General features: G+C 36.6%; 1 pseudogene; it reads right to left on the bottom strand.

Annotated features, from left to right (window-relative positions):
• Positions 1 to 14726: 14726 nt before the first annotated feature.
• LOC149544219 (calmodulin-like protein 3) lies at positions 14727 to 15451 on the bottom strand (annotated as a pseudogene).
• Positions 15452 to 21378: the final 5927 nt, after the last annotated feature.

The raw sequence follows: 21378 nt of genomic DNA, 5'->3' as shown, positions 1-21378 counted from the left end.
TAATAATTAGAAATAGTTTGTATTGAAATCCTTCTAATCTATGGTTGACCTAACAATCATTTGAAGGACTTAATAGTCTATGTAAATCTTTTAGAAAAGTGACATTCTAAATGAAATGATCAATGTCCTCTGATAATGTCACTCCTAATAGGGTGATTAAATCCTCTAGCTAGGTCACATTTAATAGTATATATTATAACCTTTAATAGGGTTTTCTCCTCATATGGATCACTTCAAAAGAGTGAAAAAGTGGTGACATGTTACTCATGGTTTTTACCAAATTTGATTTCCACGTTGAATCCTAGTGTCAAACTTGTGATTGAATTTTTTATGGTGTTCTACATTTACATGTTTTACATTCAAAAAAGTTTGTTATAATAGAATAGTGGAGTACTAGTAATTTTGTTTATTGGCATATAGTAAAGACCGAGTTACAACATGATAAGCAGAAAAATGACTATTTAATGTTGTTTATTCAAATGATACTTATGGACCTTGAGTAACTAATTTAACCCCCCATCTCTTAGTTATTGTAAACATTTATAATAACTAGATGCTTGATACTTATCCTATGAGAGAATATTTTGTTTGAGTTGAGTCATTAATGACTCTTGGTAATGGTATTTAATAGTGTCTTTGGACACTTGAGGTTTTTATAGATTGGACCAAAGATGATTGAATTGGCATAGTGGAACCTTTTTCATTGATGTCAATGGGGGTTAAGTAATACATGAAATACACCTAGACTCCATAGGGGAGAGAAGTGACATTAAACATATTCTTTATGAACTAGGGAGAGTAGTGCATGAGAAAAAATATTTTTTATTTGAAGAGAGAATTACTATTGATGTCTATGTATGGGAGAGATTAACACCTTATTCATGCATGAGAATGATATAAATTGTTTCTTGATAAATGGGGGAGATGTACTTTATGGCTATGATTAGATCATGAAAAACTCTTTACAACTTGTCTAAGAGAGAGAGATGTATGTTTACATTGATCGGAATCATGAATGAGGTACTAAAGGGAGATGATGAAGAAATATATTTTAGAATTCACAGTTCTTTGATGTTTTTCATCTTATGTTACCATCAATTCCAAAGGGGGAGACTTCTAATTATGAATTCCTGATGTTTTTCTATGGTGGAGTATGATAGTATCTCAAAGAGGTGATTGAGTACTTATGCATTGCATTCATGACCATGTTTTTCTTTGATGTCAACATATCATCTTTGTGGATAGTTTAGCAAGAGTTTTAAAGGAAGATTCATGCGACAACATGTGTCCTTTGGAAGTTATGTTATGCACACTTGAAGGTATATTCAAGAACCTATCTTAATGTTGTGAATATGTTCATTGAAAGAGTTTAGAATATTTTCATGAGTTACAAAAAAGATTTGTTGAGGGTTTTCTCAAATAGATTTTGTAGTTGATAATCTGGTAATTGCATTCTACCTTTTCAATGAGGTTGAGGATCATTTAGTGGGCTTGTATTATAGTAAGAGATTTAATCAGGATGCCATGGTTAATATGGTGAAATTAAATGTTAATTCTGTGAGGTTTTGTGAATATTGTTCAACATTGTTATCCTAGGAAGTCAATTATATTTTAAAATCTTTATGGGAAGTGTTATTTGTAATATAACATGTATTGTAACATCCCATTGTGGTGATATATTATTCACTAAAATTTGAGAAAGCCCCAATGTTTACTCAATTAGGACTTGGTATAGAGGAAAGTTTATTTCCTTGGTTGTAAGCATTGTGATAGATTAGTAAGATATCTTTGTTACAAATTGTGTTTGATCAGAGAAAAGATTGGTATTGAGGATATACCATGTGCTTCAAACAAGATGTATTGGAAAAAAAATAGTGTTTAGTTAATTCAAGAACATATATTTGTAATCCTAGAGATTACTTAGTGAAGACAATTTAATGCTATTTGAAAACTGGGATCACTTATCCTCCTTTCAACTTCTACAGGGATACAAATTCTCCTAACTAGGACTTACATGTACTAATTTCATTTCATTTGACTCATAACAAGGTTACATTCTTTCAAAAGTAAATTTTATATTACTACATTAGATCTTGTGGTCATCATTCCAAGTGAGATTTCCCCTTTGATCAAGAATTTCCCTAATTAACATATCTAGTGTTACTATGCATGGTTATTTTAATTTGGTTGTTGCATTTTTTGATTACATATGTCACAATAATAAAGATATTGAGAGTTGTTCAAATACATAACTAATTAACCCTCACCTCTAGTTATCTTGGTGGACTTTACTTTATAACAGGATTGTGTTGCAGTTATGACATTAGGTGAATAAGTTATTATCATTATATCAAATAGAATGTATATTTCTTGATTTAGTATCTCCACAAAAGACTAACCTATTGGAAATTCCCAAGATCCACATGACAACAACGAGAACTCAACAATTGAGGATTCTGATAACAACTTGGCTTCTATAATTTTCATGATATGATAATAAATACCTCTACTCCACAAATAATGAACTTCAAAGTTTTTTTAAGGTTATTTGTTTCCCTATTCTATAGATTTGACATAATGATGAATAATAATGAAAACTTATCTTCTAAGGGAAAGTGTTGAATTGTTCATATTTCCATGGGTGGCTACAACATTAAATGACACGTTTTTCCCTTGAAAAATGCAATTATTTCTAGACCATATTGTTGTCACACCATTGGTCCTATTTGATGGAAATTTTCTAACATTAGATATTATTCACAACTGATAGCTAATAGTACACCTTACAAGGCCTTGCCTAGGCTAAAGCTTTTAATCTCTTCACCCATTGTATGGAAAAGTTACTCAAAAGTAATCTTGGAGAGTTATTTCTCAACTTTCTATAATCCCAAACACCTCAAGCTCCTCGAAATATATTTCCACCCTTCAGTATTAAATCAAGAAAGTTCAATTAAGAAAACATATTCTTTATGATTTAAAAAAATTTAAAATATTTCTAGGTATCTGTTATCTTTTGTTCACCTGCCAAAGATTTAAATTTCAAATGTTTGGCTCGTCCAACGGATAATTCCCGAAGATAATACTATTTTAATGCCAAGCCTTAGAACATGGCTCTATGGCCCATAGGTTCTCTGCTGTCAGATCTAAGTCAGATCTACGGTTGGCGCTATCTCCCCATTAGAAGCTACACGAGATTTACGTTCGCGACATGGCACCCTTTCACCACGTGTCTGGTGGGTCCAATAGGCCAGGCAATGAGTATGGCGGGTCAAAAAAATTTCACGGCATCGTGGGAGCTATGTCGCTATCATGTGTTGGCCAAAAAATTTGCATAGCGACATAACGCCCGATGAAAAAGGTCTGACGGCGGGTAGGCTACGTCACTGGGAAAGTTAGTGGCGGGCGAGCATGTTCTGATGATCGAAAGTCTCAAAAAGTGGCAAGGCACCATGTCGCCAATGGAAAACCCATGAGTTTTTCGTTGGCGACATAGCGCCCAAATGGAAGATCAGACCACAATAAGAGCAATCAGGCACGGTGGGTCCCAATAGGTACTTCGCATGCATGGTAGGAAGCCCAGTGCTACGACGACCAACCAAATGGAGACATGTCTACGATGGAAGGACATGTCATCAGTTGGGCGCTATGGTGCTATGGGGATTCGGCCTCGATTTCCTCATAGTGACATGGCGCCTAGTTGACATGTGGCCGCTCCGTGGGGTCAAGTCTTGAGTCTGTCAGAGTGGTGCTTTGTTAGACCAATGAGGAATCGCCACATGTGCCGAGTCAAAACATAGATGTGTCGTGGGACTAGATCTTTAATGCGGCCAGTGTAGTCAAGGGTTAAGTCCTCCACCGTCAGATCTACAGAGATCAAGGGCAAGCACCATCGCACTATGAGAAACTGCTTGAGAGATAACATTGGCGACATAGTGCCGAGGTGCCACGTGTCTCGGTGGGACCATATTTTCATGCAGCTAGAGGAGTAAAGAGTGGCAGATTGTTCATAGGCATCAGATCAAGTCAGATCGACAACAAGTGCCATCGCGCTATGGAGAAGTTACATGGGATTTACAATAGCGAGTTGGCACCTAGTGGACACGTGTCCTCGTGGGACCAGGTCTCACCAAAGAATGTATGCTAAAGATGGCTAGGTGTCGTTCGAGCATGGTGCAGTTGCTGAGGTGGTGCTAGGTATGAGGGGCCCAGGGTAAGAAGCAAGTACAACACATGATGAGTCTTCACGATCGTCAGATCTGCAGAGATCAACGAACGACATTTTATCGCTATGAAGAAGCTGTATGATGTATATGTTGGCGACATAGCGCCCTGATGACACGTGTCTCACTGGCCCGATCGAGATTGACGATTGGCGACTGGCAGTTAGTGTAACTGTCATAGTTAGTATTAATATTTGAAGGGTGGTGTCATTAGTTCAATAAAGGTGGTCAACCGCAGAAGGACTTTCAGGGTGGCAAAAATAAAGAGTATCATCGGCCTGCATAGCCCAGCTGGCTTGTAGAGCCTGGTTGACTATTTGACTTCAATAGATTCATGAGACTAGAAACGATAAGAGATCAAAGTTTTGCCGCGAATTTGATCATGTGATTAATTGCGACCAACTCAAAATGAATACCAGGTGCAGAAAGACACTCCATCCATCCAGTCGATCTATCTACTATGTCAAGGAATGTTGGGGCGTCATTTTTGTCTTCTCCGGGCTCTTTCTCAGAGAAATATCAAATTTTTTGGTATGCAAACGATTTTCAAATTAGATCTTTGATTGGATTCCCAGGGTGAGAAGTTAATGCCAGTAGGTGAGAAGTAAATGTAATGCAAAAATCCTCAGTTATGCCTGAACTATAAAGGCAATTTTATGATCTTTTTCTAGGGCGACTCTTTTTTTGATTTCTCTGCTACTGCTCACAGGTCTGCAGTGTAAAATCCCCTTTGTCTCTGAGCTGTGTAACATTCTATATCATCTCCTTCAGCCATCAATGTGTATGTGCATCCATCTTGCCTCTCATTGGTGTATTGTTGAGATCTGTGGCTTGCATACTATGTCTATTTTGGCCTATTAGATAATATATAAGTGAAATCCTTTTCCTTGTGTTATTCAGTCTGGTTCCCTAATCTGTATGTGGTTATTGATTAACATAAATTTGGGTGTGTATGTCTTTTGAATGTTATCTTGGTTTTGTAGTGCATAGATGGGCAGAAATGAGTCTGAACACTCTATTTTGGTGCATCACCTCCGTAGTTTAGGTAGGGTAGAGTTGTTTTCTACATCTCCCTCTTCCCCTTTTCCTTTTGAGAGCAGTTAGGTGCGCTCTGATAGTAAGAGGAAGCCAGCCTTCTCCGAAGACTCAACCTCGCAGTTCAATTCCCACAGCTTGGAGGTTGTTTCCATGTTTCACTAGGTTGTCCTCGCGCATAGGCCTTGGACAAGGGTGCAAACCTAAGTGAAAACAGTTTTTGGCACACCCGATGGGACACCTTTTCAAACAAAATTTAAAGTCTACTGGTGTCAAGAAGAAAGAGTTTCAGAGATTAATGTTGAAGAGGTAGTGCTAGCTTCAGTATTCAAGCCTTTAAGAGGCTGATCCTCCAAAGTACTTGGCGACTCTAAACATTAACAAATCTGGTTCTAGGCCAAAGTTGCAGAAATTCATACCCAAAACATAAACTAGGACGTCTTCTAGAGGTAAATTTCAATATCAAGAGCTTTCTCTTTCAAATCCTAGAAGAAGGAGGACTAGAACTTCATTATCACCAGTTAGGGGTGTAATAACAGTTAATATACCTGTAAGATCTATCTCTACTCCTCCTACTATTCAAACTCAGCCTAGATTGCCATCAACACTCATCAATAGAATACTTGTTTACATGGCACAGCCAAGATTTCATGCTTTTTCCACCTTTAATGGTGGAATTCCTCTATTGTTAGCCCAAAGACATGATATACTAGTATCTGCACTCAAAAGTATACCTGATTTTACAAGTGAAACTTCTATCTCCCCTTTAGAGCATATCCAAGAAGTAGCAAATGTCTGTAACATTCATGGTATTACAGAGGATGATGTTGTTGTCAGACTTCTAGCCTCATCTTTAAAAGGAAAAGAATTACAGTGGTATAGAGGCTTAGCTCATGGTTCTATAACTGATTGGGATAGACTAGGAGCAAGATTATGCAAACATTTTGAGGATAAAAATGACCATCTGTCACTTTTAGAGCAGTTGACTACTATAAAAAGGCCCCCCCATGAATGTATGACTGATTTTAATTATAGATTTCAAAAGACATGGGATAGAATACCTTCTACAGTGAAGCCTACCCCTGGTAATGCCTTCTTGCATTACCTTAGAGCTTTTAACAGTGATATTGCCACTACAATCCAAACTATGGGAGGAGATACCTTGCCTAATGCTTATGAGATAGCCATAAAAGCTGAGAACATCTTAATACAAGGAGGAAAGTTGGCTCCAAGGCCCCCTTTTCCTTTCTTTCCTGATGTTCCCAACCACCAACTAGCAATGGCCCCTCTTCCTACAACTTCTCCATCACAAGCCCTTCCTCCAGCTCCTCAAGCTTCCACATCCTCAAATGGGATGGATGAACTCAAAGAGATGCTTCAAGGTCTAGTGTTGAATACAGATAAAAGAGAGAAGACCCTGGATAAAAAAATTGAAAGAGCAGGGGAGGGAGTTGAAGGACCAAGGGAAGAGATTAGAGGATAGTTTTTATATAATAAAAAAAATGAGTAACAAGGTGGTGACCTTAGAAAGGCAGTAAGCTCAAGGTGGAAAGCCTCCCCAATTGCAATATCAAGCTCCAAATGGTGGTAGGTCTCCTAATCAGTGGAATAGCTCTTCTGATCAGGGTACGCAAAATAGTCATGCTTCTGCTTCAAGCTCAAATTAGAACAGAGCTATAGTCCCTCAAAATAACTTGGCCCAAGATCAAGATTTATGTCCTTCCTGCAACTATTCTTATACCTATTGCATGTGCTAGAAGGCAGAATCTTATTTGGCCCTGACTGACCAAGAACCTGCAGCAAAGCAATCATACAAGAAGGATCATCCCAAGGAGGCCTCATATATTCAAGGACGTGATGATTGCTCTTTCATGAATCATCAGATTGGGGAGCATTGTAATGTAAACCTGGATTCTGTTGCTCATAACACAAGAAGTAAGAAGAGAGCTATGGAATATGTTGCCCCTCCTTCTCTAGAGCAGGCCCCAACTTCAAGTGCTACACCTCATATACATGTAGCAAATGAACAAACAAGTACTTCACAACAGCAAAAGCAAGATTCTAGAAAGAAAGATGCAAGTGATCCTTATGTTGCCCCATCTCAACCTCTTATAAGTGTAGCTCCCAGAGTTCCTACCAAAGTTTCTAATGCACCATTTAATGTGGTAGAGCAAATGAAGAAGACCAATGTGAATATCTCCATGTGGGATGCCATTGCTACCATACCAATATAGAAGAGGATGTTGTAGCAAGAATTGGAGAAGATTGAACCCAAGGATCATCCATCTACCACAGAAAGTGCCACAAGTATAGTACAACCAACAAGGGATGTGGAGACAAGTAAAAAGGTTAGGCTTCCTCCATTCTATGTTTCTCTGATTATAGGGGGCAAATTAGTCCACAATTGCATGATAGATTTAGGGGCTAGTAGCTCAGTAATGCCTAAGTGTGTTGCTGATGCTTTAGGAATGAAATATGAGCCCATTGTTAGGGATGTGTTACAATTAGATGGTAGTACTGTCAAAACTATAGGCATCCTTAGGAACATGGAGATGGCCCTACATGCATGCCCTGGTTGTACTGCGATTCAAGACATATCTATTACTGAAGTCAAGCCCTATTTTGCTATTTTTCTTTCAAGAGACTTCACTACTCAAATTGGTAGATTCATATTTGCTGATTGGTCATATATGTCATTTAAGACCAGATATGGAGCCAATGCCTCAATTCGAGCAAAACCTCAGGCCCTTCATCACACTGAATCTTACACCCCAAATCCCATCAACATGAATTGCCCTATTCTAGAGATGGATGAAAATGACATAGTAAATGAGCCTACCACTTCCATAGTAGAGATTCTTGATTTCTTCTTGGATGAGTGGGCAAATGCATATCAGTTTGAGCCTATGTCAGAGACTCTTGAGATAGGCCTTAGTACATATTGCATAATAGAGAAAGATGCTCAAGTTCCTGATTTATTAATTGGGACTAATGATGATATAGATGAAACATGGAGTATGCACTTTGATGGCTTAAGGAATAGAAATGGATCAGGGGCTAGTGTTATGTTGATCTCTCCTGCACAAATCAGATACTACTTCTCCTTTAGGCTCCAATTCAGTTGCACCAATAATGTGGCCGAATATGAATCTTTGATTCAAGGTCTCTTACTTGCCCAAAAGAGAGGAATTCAAACCTTGAGAGTATATGGGGATAGTGAGTTGGTAGTTAACCAAGTGAGAAACCAAAATATCACCAAAAATGGCCTGCTCAAGTCTTACAAACACAGAGTCTGGGATTTGCTTGAGGGCTTCAATGCATTTAATATTCAGAGCATTCCTAGGAAAGAAAATAGACATGCTAATAGACTTGCAGCAGTGGGTGCAGCTTATGATGTACCAGGGAATCTTGAGGAGAAGAAGAAGCAACAAATAAAGGTGGTAGTGAGACTTGCCATCCCTTAAAACAACACTCATTGGCAGGTGTTTGATTCTGATGAGCAAATTGTGAGTTTCTTACAGAATGAGGCATAATTCTCAGATAGAAACCAGTCAAGACTGCAAGATCAGTATGGTGATCAGATCATTCATCTCAATTCTAACAAGTTGCCCAAAGGTCTCATCACCTTGGAGAGTGTCTTTAATCCTGATGATCAAACAAGAGGCAGGGGAATGAACCTAGCTGCAGAAAAGGATGATTATGCCCCAGTTAAAATTGCTGATGGAAAATCTCTGAATATGGGGAAGGTATGTTCTGAAACTGAGCAAGAAAACTTCATTCAGTTATGTCAAGAATTTAATGATGTATTTTCTTAGACATATGATGATTTAAAAGGGTTTGACCCTAGTTTGTTTCAGCATACCATAAACCTAAGATTGAGGCCATAATGAGAAAAGAACTATCCAAGTTGATAGAGGCTAATATAATATTTCCTATCAAACACTCATCATGGGTAGCTAACCTTGTCCCTGTAAGGAAGAAGAATGGAGAAATTAGACTATGTGTGAACTTTAGGGATCTTAATCAGGCTTCTCTTAAAGATCACCATCCTCTCCCTTCCATGGAGCAAATTTTGTCCAGAGTTAGTGGGTCAAGGAGATTCTCTTTTCTTGATGGATTCTCTGGTTATAATCAAGTGCTGGTTAAAGAATCTGATAGATATAAGACATCATTCACTACTAAATGGGGCACCTATGCTTATTGGAAGATGCCATTTGGACTAACAAATGTAGGTGCCACATTTCAGAAGGCAATGGAGATGGCTTTCAAAAAACTAATTGACAAGTTTGTCTTAGTATACCTTGATGATATAACTGTATATTCAAAAAATGTAGAAGATCATTTTGATCATCTAAGGCAAGTATTTCTAAGATGTAGAGAGTTTGGGGTGTCCCTTAACCCAGCCAAGCGTGTCTTTGCTACAAGCCAAGGGAAATTATTGGGACACATTGTATCTAAGGATGGGCTAACCATTGATCCAGAAAGAACAAAGGCAATACTTGCCCTTCCTCTTCCTAAACACAAGAAGGGGTTGCAAAGTTTCCTTGGTAGAATAAATTTTGTAAGAAGGTTTATTCCTAATCTTGCTATCATGGTGAAACCTCTTACAACTATGCTTAAGAAAGGTATGGTCTTCTCATGGACCAAGGAAGGGAAGGAGAGTTTTGAAGAGATCAAGACAGTCATAGCCTCAACCCCTACTCTCATAAAACCAAATTTTGAAAAGGATTTCATCCTCTATACTCTAGGTAGTGAGTCAAGTATCTCTGTTGTCTTGACTCAAACAAATGACAAGGATGAGGAGCAGCCCATAGCCTTCTTTAGTGAAGGGCTCAAGGAATACGAAGATAAGTACAACTTTGTTGAGAAGCAGGCCCCTGTGGTCATTAGAGCCTTGAAGAAATTCAAACACCTCTTATCCCACAATAAAATCCATTTGTTGGTGCCCCATGCTAGTGTAAAAGACTTCCTGTTAAACAAGGATATCAGTGAAAAGAGAGCTGGATGGATCACTAGGGTAATGGAATATGATGTTGATATTTAGATTTTCAAGCTGGTAAGAGGGAGAGGATTGTGCAAGGAAATGTTATCAGGCCAGGATTCTGATGAAGAGGCTGCTATTGTAATAACAGAGCAGCAGGAGGAAGGAAATGTTAATGGTCCAAGGAACTGGATAAATGATATGAAGAGCTTCTTATCAAGGAATGGATACCCTCATGGATTGGACAAGACTAAAAGGAGACAATATAGACTGCAGTCCATTCCCTATGTTGTAATTGATGGTATCCTATTCAAGAGGGATTTTAATGGGATCCTATTGAGACGCATTGAAGAGGATCAGGCTGAAAGGATGATTAAGGAACTTCATGATGGCCCTGATGGTGGCCATTTCTCTACAAGAAAAACTGCCATGAAGATCATGAGGGCTGGTTATTATTGGCCATCTCTATTCCATGACTGTTATGGATATGTGAGAAAATGTGAGAAGTGTGCTTTCTTTTCAGGCAAACAGAGGCTTGCAGCTCTCCCCCTTCATCCTATTCAGGTGGATCAGCCTTTTACCCAGTGGGGTTTGTATTTTATAGGCCCCATTAATCCTCCATCTAGTGCAGGTCATAAATGGATTTTGGCTGCTACTGATTATTTCACTAGATGGACAGAGGTAGTTGCCTTGAAGGATGCCACAGAACCATCAGTTGTTGAATTCCTTGATGGAATTGTATCTAGATTTGGTGCTCCTTCTACTATCATTTCAAACAATGCTAAGTCTTTTGTTGGAACCCAGATTTGTGCATGGGCAATGAATCACAATATCTACCTAAGCACATCATCAAATTACTATCCCCAGGGTAATGGTTTGGCTGAGTCTTCCAACAAGAATCTGATCAGAATCATGAAGAGGACAATAGAAGACAATCAGAGGATCTGGCATAAGAAATTAAGAATTGCTCCATGGGATGATAGGATAACACCCAAGAGATCTGTTGGGAATTCACCTTTTGTGCTGGTATATGGTAGGGAGGCCAGACTCCCAATTTCATTGGAATTCCCATCCTTGGAGTTGGCTCATCAGCTGGAATTGATTGAAGATAATGCCATGTCAGTAAGAATGGCAGAGTTGATTGAACTAGAAGAAAAAAGAAATAAGGCTATGCAAACCCTAGAGATACATCAGCAGCAGATGAAAAGGAGTTTTGATAAGAAAGCTAGGGTCAGAACCTTCAGAGAAGGAGATTTAGTTCTAAAGTGGGATGCGGAAAGGGAAACACCAGGAAGACATTCCAAATTTGATGCATTATAGAGTGGCCCCTATCTGGTTGCCAGTTGCAAGAAGGCGAATGCATTTCAGTTGAGCAGGCCAAATGGTGAAATTTTGCCCATTCCAGTCAATGGGATCTATCTGAAGCCCTATTTTTGAAATTTTGAGAGTTCCTGTATATAGGTAGTTTAGTTTCTTTTCTGTTGTTTCCTGCTTTTCAAGAAGTGCACGGGTACAGCTGCCTCCCTGTGAGGTAGCAAATTTTGAGGTGTCTCAGGTTGTAGAGAAAGTTTTTTTTTTTGTTTCTAGTTGCAGTTGTAGAGCTAGGGTTTTCATGTTTTAATCTCTCACAAGATGGGTTAGGGTTTCATAGTATGCACAGACCCATCTTTTGACTCCATAGCCCAATGGATTGTTCACAGGAAACTGGTCATACACATAGCAGGCTTGTGTCCCCTATGAGTCGCCAGAAATGTTATCTTTTGTTCACCCGCCAAAGATTTAAATTTCAAACGTTCGACTTGTCCAACGGCTAATTCCCAAAGATAATACTATTTTAATGCCAAGCCTTAAAACATGGCTCTATGGTCTGCAGGTTCTCTACCGTCAAATCTAAGTCAGATCTACGGTTGGGGCTATCTCGCCATCAGAAGCTGCGCAAGATTTACGTTCGTGACATGGCGCCCTTTCGCCACGTTTCTAGTGGGTCCAACAGGCCAGGAAATGAGTTTGGCAGGTTGAAAATGTTTCACGGCACCATGGGCACTATGTCGCTATCATGTGTTGGCTAGAAAATCTGCATAGTGACATAGCGCCCGATGAAAAAGGTCTGACGGGGAGTAGGCTATGTCACCAGGAAAGTTAGCAGCAGGCGAGCATGTTCTGATGATCAGAAGTCTCAAAAAGTGGCAAGGCGCCATGTCGCCAATGGAAAACCCACGAGTTTTTCGTTGGCGACATAGCGCCCAAACAGAAGATCAGACCACGACAAGAGCAATCAGGCACGGTGGGTCCCAACAGGTACTTCACATGCACGGTAAGAATCCTGGTGCTACGGTGGCTAATCAGATGGAGACACGTCTATGATGGAAGGACATGTCATCAGTTGGGTGCTATGGCGCTATGGGGATTTGGCCTCGATTTCCTCATAGCGACATGGTGCCTAGTCGACACGTGGCTGCTCCGTGGGGTCAAGTTTTGAGTCTGCCAGGGTGGTGCTTCATTAGACCAATGAGGAACTACACATGTGCCAAGTCAGAACATAGATGTGTTGTGGGACTAGATCTTCAATGTGGCTAGCACAGTTAAGGGTTAAGTCCTCCACCGTCAAATCTGTAGAGATCAAGAGCAGGTGCCATCGCACTATGAGAAAATGCTTGAGAGATAACATTGGCGACGTAGCGCCCAGGCGCCACGTGTCCCAATGTGTCCATATTTTCATGCAGCCAACACAGTAAAGAGGGGAAGATCATTCATGACCGTCAGATCAAGTCAGATCAATGACAGGCACCATCACGCTATGGAGAAGTTGCATGGGATTTACAACAACGAGTTGGCGCCTGGTGGACACGTGTCCTTGTGGGACCAGGTCTCACCAAAGAATGTACGTTAAAGATAGCCAGGTGTTGTTCGAGCATGGTGCTGTTGCTGAGGTGGCGCCAGGTATGAGGGGCCCAGGGTAAGAAGCATGTACGACACATGATGAGTCTTCACGATCGTCAGATCTGCAGAGATCAATGGACGGCACTGTATCGCTATGAAGAAGCTACACGATGTATATGTTGGTGACATAGCGCCCTGATGACATGTGTCTCACTGGCTCGGTCGAGATTGACGGTCGGTGACTGGCAGTTAGTGTAACTGTCACAGTTAGTATTAATATTTGAAGGGTGGCGCCATTAGTTCAATAAAGGTGGTCAACCGTAGGAGGACTTCCAGGGTGGCAAAAATAAAGAGTATCATTGGCCCGCATAACCCAGCTGGCTTGTAGAGCCTAGTTGACTGCTTGACTTTGATGGATTCATGAGACCAAGAACGATAAGAGATCAAAGTTTTGCCACCAATCTGATCATGTGATTAATTGCCACCAACTCAGATTGAATACCAGGTGCAGAAAGACACTCCATCCATCCAGTCGATCTATCTACTATGTCAAGGAATGTTGGGGCACCGTTTCTGTCTTCTCCAGGCTCTTTCTCAAAGAAATATCAAATTTTTTGGTACGCAAACCATTTTCAAATCAAATCTTTGATTGGATTCCCAGGGTGAGAAGTTAATGCCAGTAGGTGAGAAGTAAATGTAATGCGAAAATCCTCAGTTATGCCTGAACTATAAAGGCAATTTTGTGATCTTTTTCTAGGGGGACTCTTTTTCTTATTTCTCTGTTACTGCTCGTAGGTCTGCAGTGTAAAATCCCCTTTGTCTCTGAGTTGTGTAACATTCTGTACCATCTCCTTTAGCCATCAATGTGTATGTGCATCTATCTTGCCTCTCATTGGTGTATTGTTGAGATCTGTGGCTTGCATATTGTGTCTATTTCGGCCTATTGGATAATATATAAGTGAAATCCTTTTCCTTGTGTAATTCAGTCTGGTTCCCTGATCTGTATGTGGTTATTAATTGACATAAATCTGGGTGTGTATGTCTTTTGAATGTTATCTTGGTTTTGTAGTGCATAGATGGGCAGAAATGAGTCCGAACACTCTATTTTGGTGCATCACCTCCATAGTTTAGGTAGGGTAGAGTTGTTTTCTGCATCTCCCTCTTCCCCTTTTCCTTTCGAGAGCAGTTAGGTGTGCCCTGATAGTAAGAGGAAGCCGGCTTTCTCCGGAGACTCAACCTCACAGTTCAAGTCCCACAGCTTGGAGGTTGTTTCCATGTTTCACTAGGTTGTCCTCGCGCATAGGCTTTGGACAAGGGTGCAAACCTAAGTGACAACAGTATCCTCAGTCCTTATCAAAAGAAAACACACAAAATTATAATAAACTTATTTATTCTAATTCAATCCACATTTTAAGAAAAATTCCATCAATTTACCAAATCCTAAACTAATACCAAATTTATATCATGGACTATTCCACCAAGTTAATCCAAAATTATCGCAAAATGTTTAATTTTGTATGTCTAGAAAACATTCAATTATTTGGCGTGAGTAGCCCATTAGAAATGGTAGGGGCCTTGTTAGAAAATTCATTTCCCTATTCAAAAAGAGATTGGTAAGAAAAGATTTAGTCCCAGGAGCCCCTCGTTTGTGTTGGGTGAGTGGGATTAGAATTGCCATTTAAATCTAGGTGGATAACAATTGTAACGGTTTTGTCTAGGGACTGGGCAAGGACAGTGAAACCCCTTAACAATTATAATTTCGTAACGTAAGAAGGCATGACAATTCATGACGAAATTGCAGAACGCATCATATTTTTGAATTTGGAGAAATCCAGCAGTCCATTGCAGTCCGAATCAAGTCTGCATATCATTTGTTTGCAGTATTGTGGAGGTTGAGGAGGTTGCGCCTGCGGAATCAACCCTAACATTAACAGCACTCTCTCCAATTCTTCACAACAGATGTATCCATCTTTGTTATCATCAAAAACATTAAAAGCCTCCATCAATCCTCTGATTCATTCGCTTCTTCATCTTGTCCGCGGTTGAAGATGAATTCATATAAATCAACAAACTCTTCGAATTGGAGGATTTCGCTAGAAATCTCTTCACCTCTGTCTCTCATGAGTACAAATCTCAGATCTTCCTCTGACGTTTGTATCCCGAGCTTCTTTATAAATCGACAGATTTCATTCACAGAGACGATTCCATCTGCATTTTCGTCCACCACTTCATATACACTTCGAACTTCTCTCAGATCCGCCATTATAAGAACGAAATCTCTGAGCAGACCTAAGAAAACAATATAGTTGGCGACTAAACAGAATTATTGTAAGAAAAGTGAAGGGGCAGGAAGACGGTATGAGGTGTAAGTGAAAGAATTGGGCCGCCCAGATTTATAAGCGGGGAAAGAGAAGGAGCGAGGGGATTGCAAGGAAGAAGGAAGGATGCAGTGTAGAAGCTGCCGTCAAAATACGGAATAAAATTGGTTCAATGGAAACGCGGAGGAAGGATAGAGTATACCTTCTCTTTTGTAATTGTCGACAGGCCGCTCTCTCTTGATTAAACTGCGGCTAACTTTCCGGATGGCAGACCACGCGTGGAATTTGTGTGCTGTTTTGGAATACACCATGTATATCGTGGGCTTAAACATCACATATGTTCCTATGCCACTTCTAAGCTTATTTTGATAAGCATTGGCTGCTCAACAAGTATAGGAAATAATTCTGAAGCTTGTGGTCCCATGAACATATATTTTGTTGCTTATTTTTTATTAGGAAACTTAAAGTCTGAATTAATTAATTAGATAATACTTTTACAAAAATGAAATTAGAAATAAAATATTTTTAAAAAAGACGGAAAAAAGTTTGTGTAGCCCCTCCTCTTTTCACATAGCTTATTTTCAATTGTTAAATAATAGCCGCTCCACTAAAATAGCTAGAAATTCTAAATTATCCATTATAGAGACTTTTAAATTTCCATGACAATATTAAACTACTTAAATATAACCATAAAATGCACTTAAGTAGTTGCATGGAAACACAAGGTAAGGCTTGATTTCTAAGCTAAAAGTATTAAATAGTTAAAGTTGACTTATTATTTCTAAACTTAATTTCTCTGACACAACTATCCTCCCACAAAAATGTACAGTTGATCAATTTTTAAAAGATCGAAAACATCATGGATTTTTTTGAAAATTTCAGCATTTGATCTTCATGATCTGCATAGTTTGTAGTCGAAAACAACAAAAATTTAGAAAAAAATAACTACATTTTTGTGAATCTGGAAAAAAGAAAAAGTTTGACTTTGTTTTGTCTTTGGTGCTTTTTTGTGGGAGATTAGTATGTCCCTAATTTTTCCATCATATAGATAAATAAGTCGATGAATTTCTTGACGTAGTAAGTATTGCATTATTGATTCATCAAACAAAGTTGCTTTTAAGCTTCAACTATAAAGAGTCAAACTCTTTCCATTATCCATGCAAGTTTGCAATGCAATCATGAAGACAGAACTATGAAACTATTAAAATTCAATCACTTGATTCTTATACAAAAATTAACGAGATTCTAAAGGACAATCGAAACAAGGTTATATTTTGAGTGCCCAAGAAAGGTTCCTAAGTTATAGAATGTGCATTCATATGGAAGATATCAAAAACATTATCTATGATGGTTTAAAAACAAAGATCAATTTATAATTGATATAAATTATTATTTTTATATGGTTCATTCTATAGTGATGTTTGATTCTAATATGTCTATACACTGTCTCAAATAGATTCAATCATTTTTATATGCATTAATTTCTACAAGAGAACTATTGTAAAAGCCTGTCATTTAAATAGTGAATAAACTCTCACTTCCTAGTCAATCAAATCAGAACAAACTTATCCATAGCTTCATTTACATTATGAGATATCAAGAGCTTGCATTTTTTAAGAAAAACTTTTATTCATTGTATTTTGGCAGCCTCTGATCTGCATTATAGATGGTCAATAGATGTATTTTCATATAAAGATAAGAGCATGTATATCCTCTAAGGCCAAAACAATTCTTGGGTTGCTCGAGTCTACTTTATTTTAGATCTAAAATGTCACGTGTCTATAAATAGAGAAACATGTGTTCCAATACAAATTTAGGGAAATTTTAAAGAGAATAAAAAATTAGTAGTTGCACTCCAAATGCATGGACTTGAGGGAATAATCCATGTGCCTTGCCTTTGTTTCCATATTATGTCTACATTCTACTAGGTAACACATTTAGAAAAAGATTGTCACTCATACAATAGAGTGTTTGTACCATTGTAGAAGGTTTTTGTAAAATAAAATTTCGAAAAATAGAACTCCAATCTCTACAATACATTTCAATTACAATTGTTGGTCCAAATACAAAGCATTCCTAACTAGTAGAGTTTTATTAGCATGGTAGAGAATTCCCCATACTTCTTCCATTAAATATAATTCATAGACATGTGTATGCCAAGAGTGTCACTGGCTATATTCCTCTTATCTAGTTCTAGTTGGCTTTTTCTTGCAATCACTAATTGAATATGTTGCCTTTTCCAACATTTTTCACTAGTTTAAAACTATTTCTAAATAGACAAATGATATTATATGTAGGATTGTTGGTGGCTTCTATCTTAATCTAATGAAAATTGTGTTTCAACAATTGGATAATTATATATTTCATTCATATTGAATTTAGTTAGATTTACTTGAGAATAAAAGGAAATCATAATGTGAAAATTAACATTGATAAAGTTCTCTTTAATGTAAACAATAGTTACATTATAGTTATATGAGTAGAAACTATATTTCTTGGCAATAACTCAACAAAATAAATTACTTTGTGTGTATCTATTTGAGTATAAAAGATATTTCATTGATATAACTCAACAAAACAATATTATTTCCAAATAAATGGGTAAATTTTGGATAGTGTTGAATTTTGGGAGGACAAATCAGTTAGAGAATGGTTAAAGGAAAAATTGTCAAAAAAATGTTAGAAAAATTTTACAAATAAAAAATCATTAATTTTTCTATAAAGAATTTTTCAAAGAAATTAACAAGAAAACAACTACTAGAAAATTATAAAAGAACCAAAAAACTAAGTTTGAAATGAAAACTTTCGATAAATCACTTGAAAGTTATAGCTTTCTTATTATAACTTTGTTGTTAAAATTTGTTATAGTTCTTGCCATTTCATATGTAGAAGATATTTAGATAATATCACATGCAAAATTATTTTATATTTTCTATAATTGGTATCATCTTATAGATAAACAATATGATGTTTTTACAAGAAAATTCAAGGAATGTGAGATTACTATTTGATGGCATTAAGGTTCCACGTTTATTTAAAATTAATTCTCTTGCAATGTTGTTTTCTTAATATATATTTAATTAATTCTACAATTTATAGAATGTTATCAATTAACTCCTTGCAAATTTTGTCATTTTGACTATTAGTTAGAAAAGAAGAAAAATCTTTAATCTATGTAGATATGAAATGAAGAAAAATGTATGTCTAAAAGGAAAGTGTGTAATATAAATTCATCTAACAAGTAATTTGACAAGTTATGTAAGTATGGAAAGGTGTAATTCTTAACTAATTTATTTACATGAGAGCTATGCATATTTAAAATTGATGTTCAAAACAAAGAAAAGTTTCCTAAAAGCATTATTATGTATAAAATTGGTACACTTTATTGAGCATCATACATTGATTCTCATACATTCTTGACATTATGCTTACAATTCTTATCCATGTGGTTTATTTCACATTTCATTGATTTAGGAAGCTATGCATAACTCAAGAACCGCTTCACAAAAAAACATAATAGAAGGATGCCCAATATTTAAGGGATAGTGTTTCATGTAATTCTACTCATGCGACGATATTATTTCTTAAATCGCCCTGTTAAGTGAACTTTTATATGTATTCTTAAATTTTAAGTAGAATCAGAGTCGAGGTGAAGAGTTGCTAGTTAGGAATACTTCACGCTATAAAGATTCCAATTGACGATGTAAACCAAATCGTGAATTATGTTTTGTTTCATATTTTGCACTTCATGTGCATTATTGTAGTAATGACGTTATTAACATAGCTTATTTCGACTTCAAATTTTGACAAATAGGAGGATTGGCGGCTCAATATCATTTTTTATTTTATTTTATGTTTGTATTTTTAAAAGTGTACAATTCCAATAATCAATTTTAATAATATTTCAAAGTTATTACAATAATATATTATTAAATTTTACAAATTATTCTTAAAGAAAATTAGTGAAATAAATAGGCAATATAATATGATAGATTGGTAGATTGTTCTAAGCATTAATTTTTTAGATAGAAGTTTGTTCCTAGTTTGCAAAATTACCTTATCTAAATTGGAAGAACTTCACTACAATGAAAATCTTATTAATTGATGATTTTCTAGTCATAATATCTTTTTATAAGATGCTTCTGCATGATTTCTAATAAGATTGGGCATAGCATTGTAAATACATACAAGAGCTCTAGGGTAGCATAGCACCCATCTAGCACTAGCAAGCTATTTTGATTGTGCATTGTTTATTCTAGACTTTGCATGTTTTGTCTGGGTGTTCTTTGCTAGACTTAGGTAGATTTTAGATTATACCAATGATTTGTGTATAATCTTATCATGTATTTTGAGAGTGTGCATTACTAAAGACTATTTTGGCTGAAAGCTACTGACTAAATGATATTTCCTAATGATACATCCTAAAATGCTAAATAAAAATTAATCATTTCATGTTTTAGCATGAAAAAAAAAATGATGGAGAATTGTGAGAGCCAAAAAAAGATAGAAATTCTCTGCTTTTTTCTTTATACACTTTTTTGAGTTTTGAAATAGTGACACTCTTGTTTCAAGTCAAAAAATCATAAAACTAGACTAGCATGTCAAACCAACTTCTTCAAAGGAGAAGCCTAAGTGAACTCTATGTTCTCGAGTTATGCCATATGACCATAGTTAAGTGGTTTAATCCTACTAATCATCAACCAATTATTAGCTAATCATGTTATGCCCCTCTCTAGGTACAAGAACAACATGATCATAGTTGAGAACTTCATGGCTTGTTCATTACTAACACTCATCTAATATGCCATGCTATGACCATTTTTAGATATAAGTTGTTGGAATATTCAAGGTGTTAAGAGGAAAAATGAATAACTAGCAGTAAGCAAATATTGAGAAAAATATAACACTAAAAGGCTCGCATTCATATCCCATTCAACCACAAACAAAGTAGAAGAAGAGAGATGGTGGTGGAATACTTTGTACACTATCAGATGTTGACAACTAGTTATGTAAAACCAATAGTTAGGAAAATGTGATTTAATGTACTATTTCACTTCATATATGAATTCCCAAAATTCACTAATACATGCCATCTAGGAGTATGGAACAATGGTTTTATGAAGATTTGAAGGAAAAGAAAACAAATCTAACCTCATTATAGATCATTTTTGGGAGCTATAATGAAATATTAAATACCAATAGAAAAAACTATTTGACAATAAAAAAAATTGATAGATAATTCAAGTTAGATGAAAATATTATTGCTAAACTTTATAATGATTATCATATAAAAATGGAGACAGATTGATCATAAAATATATAGTAGAGTAAAATGTTTGTTTACATCGAGTAAATAGAGAATAGCTTGTCTTGAATGTTATAAGAAAATTAAGACACTATCATTTGTGAGCTTAAACTCCAAGAAAAGTAGTGCACTCACTACTTTACAATCTTAACAAGTGTTTTCTAAGAGCGAACATAAATGTACCATAGAGTTGCAATTTACATAGCGGATATACCATTTTTTTGAATTTTTTAATATTTAGCCACATGCTAGGATTCTTTTGATGCTTAATTACTATATAAATATTTGTATTTAGTAACCATAGATTTGTTAATTTTGCAGGATTCTCATTAAAAACATCAAATCATCAAACATAGTCTTAGCTTGAGCTTCATAAATGATATTATAATATTTTTTGTTTATATGTGAAGTGAAATAGGCTATTTTACAAGGTTTAACAAAGATTTGACCCTTTTTAAAATTGCTTGAAATAGTGACTCCATTGATACCACAAAGATGTAAACTCCACAAATCCCTATTTGACATAATATAATATATGTGTGATAAATAAAGGTAAATGATACATGAATAGATTTAGCCTTCAAGTATACTCGTACTTACATGAGATACTATTAGTATCTAAACAAAGCACAACTTCTG

This window comes from Cupressus sempervirens, chromosome 8 (genome assembly GCF_028749045.1).
Source record: "Cupressus sempervirens isolate cs-2001-9-10 chromosome 8, ASM2874904v1, whole genome shotgun sequence".
NCBI classification, from domain to species: domain Eukaryota; kingdom Viridiplantae; phylum Streptophyta; class Pinopsida; order Cupressales; family Cupressaceae; genus Cupressus; species Cupressus sempervirens.
The sequence above is the reverse complement of the archived record's forward strand: the minus strand, read 5'-3'. Positions and strand labels throughout refer to the sequence as shown.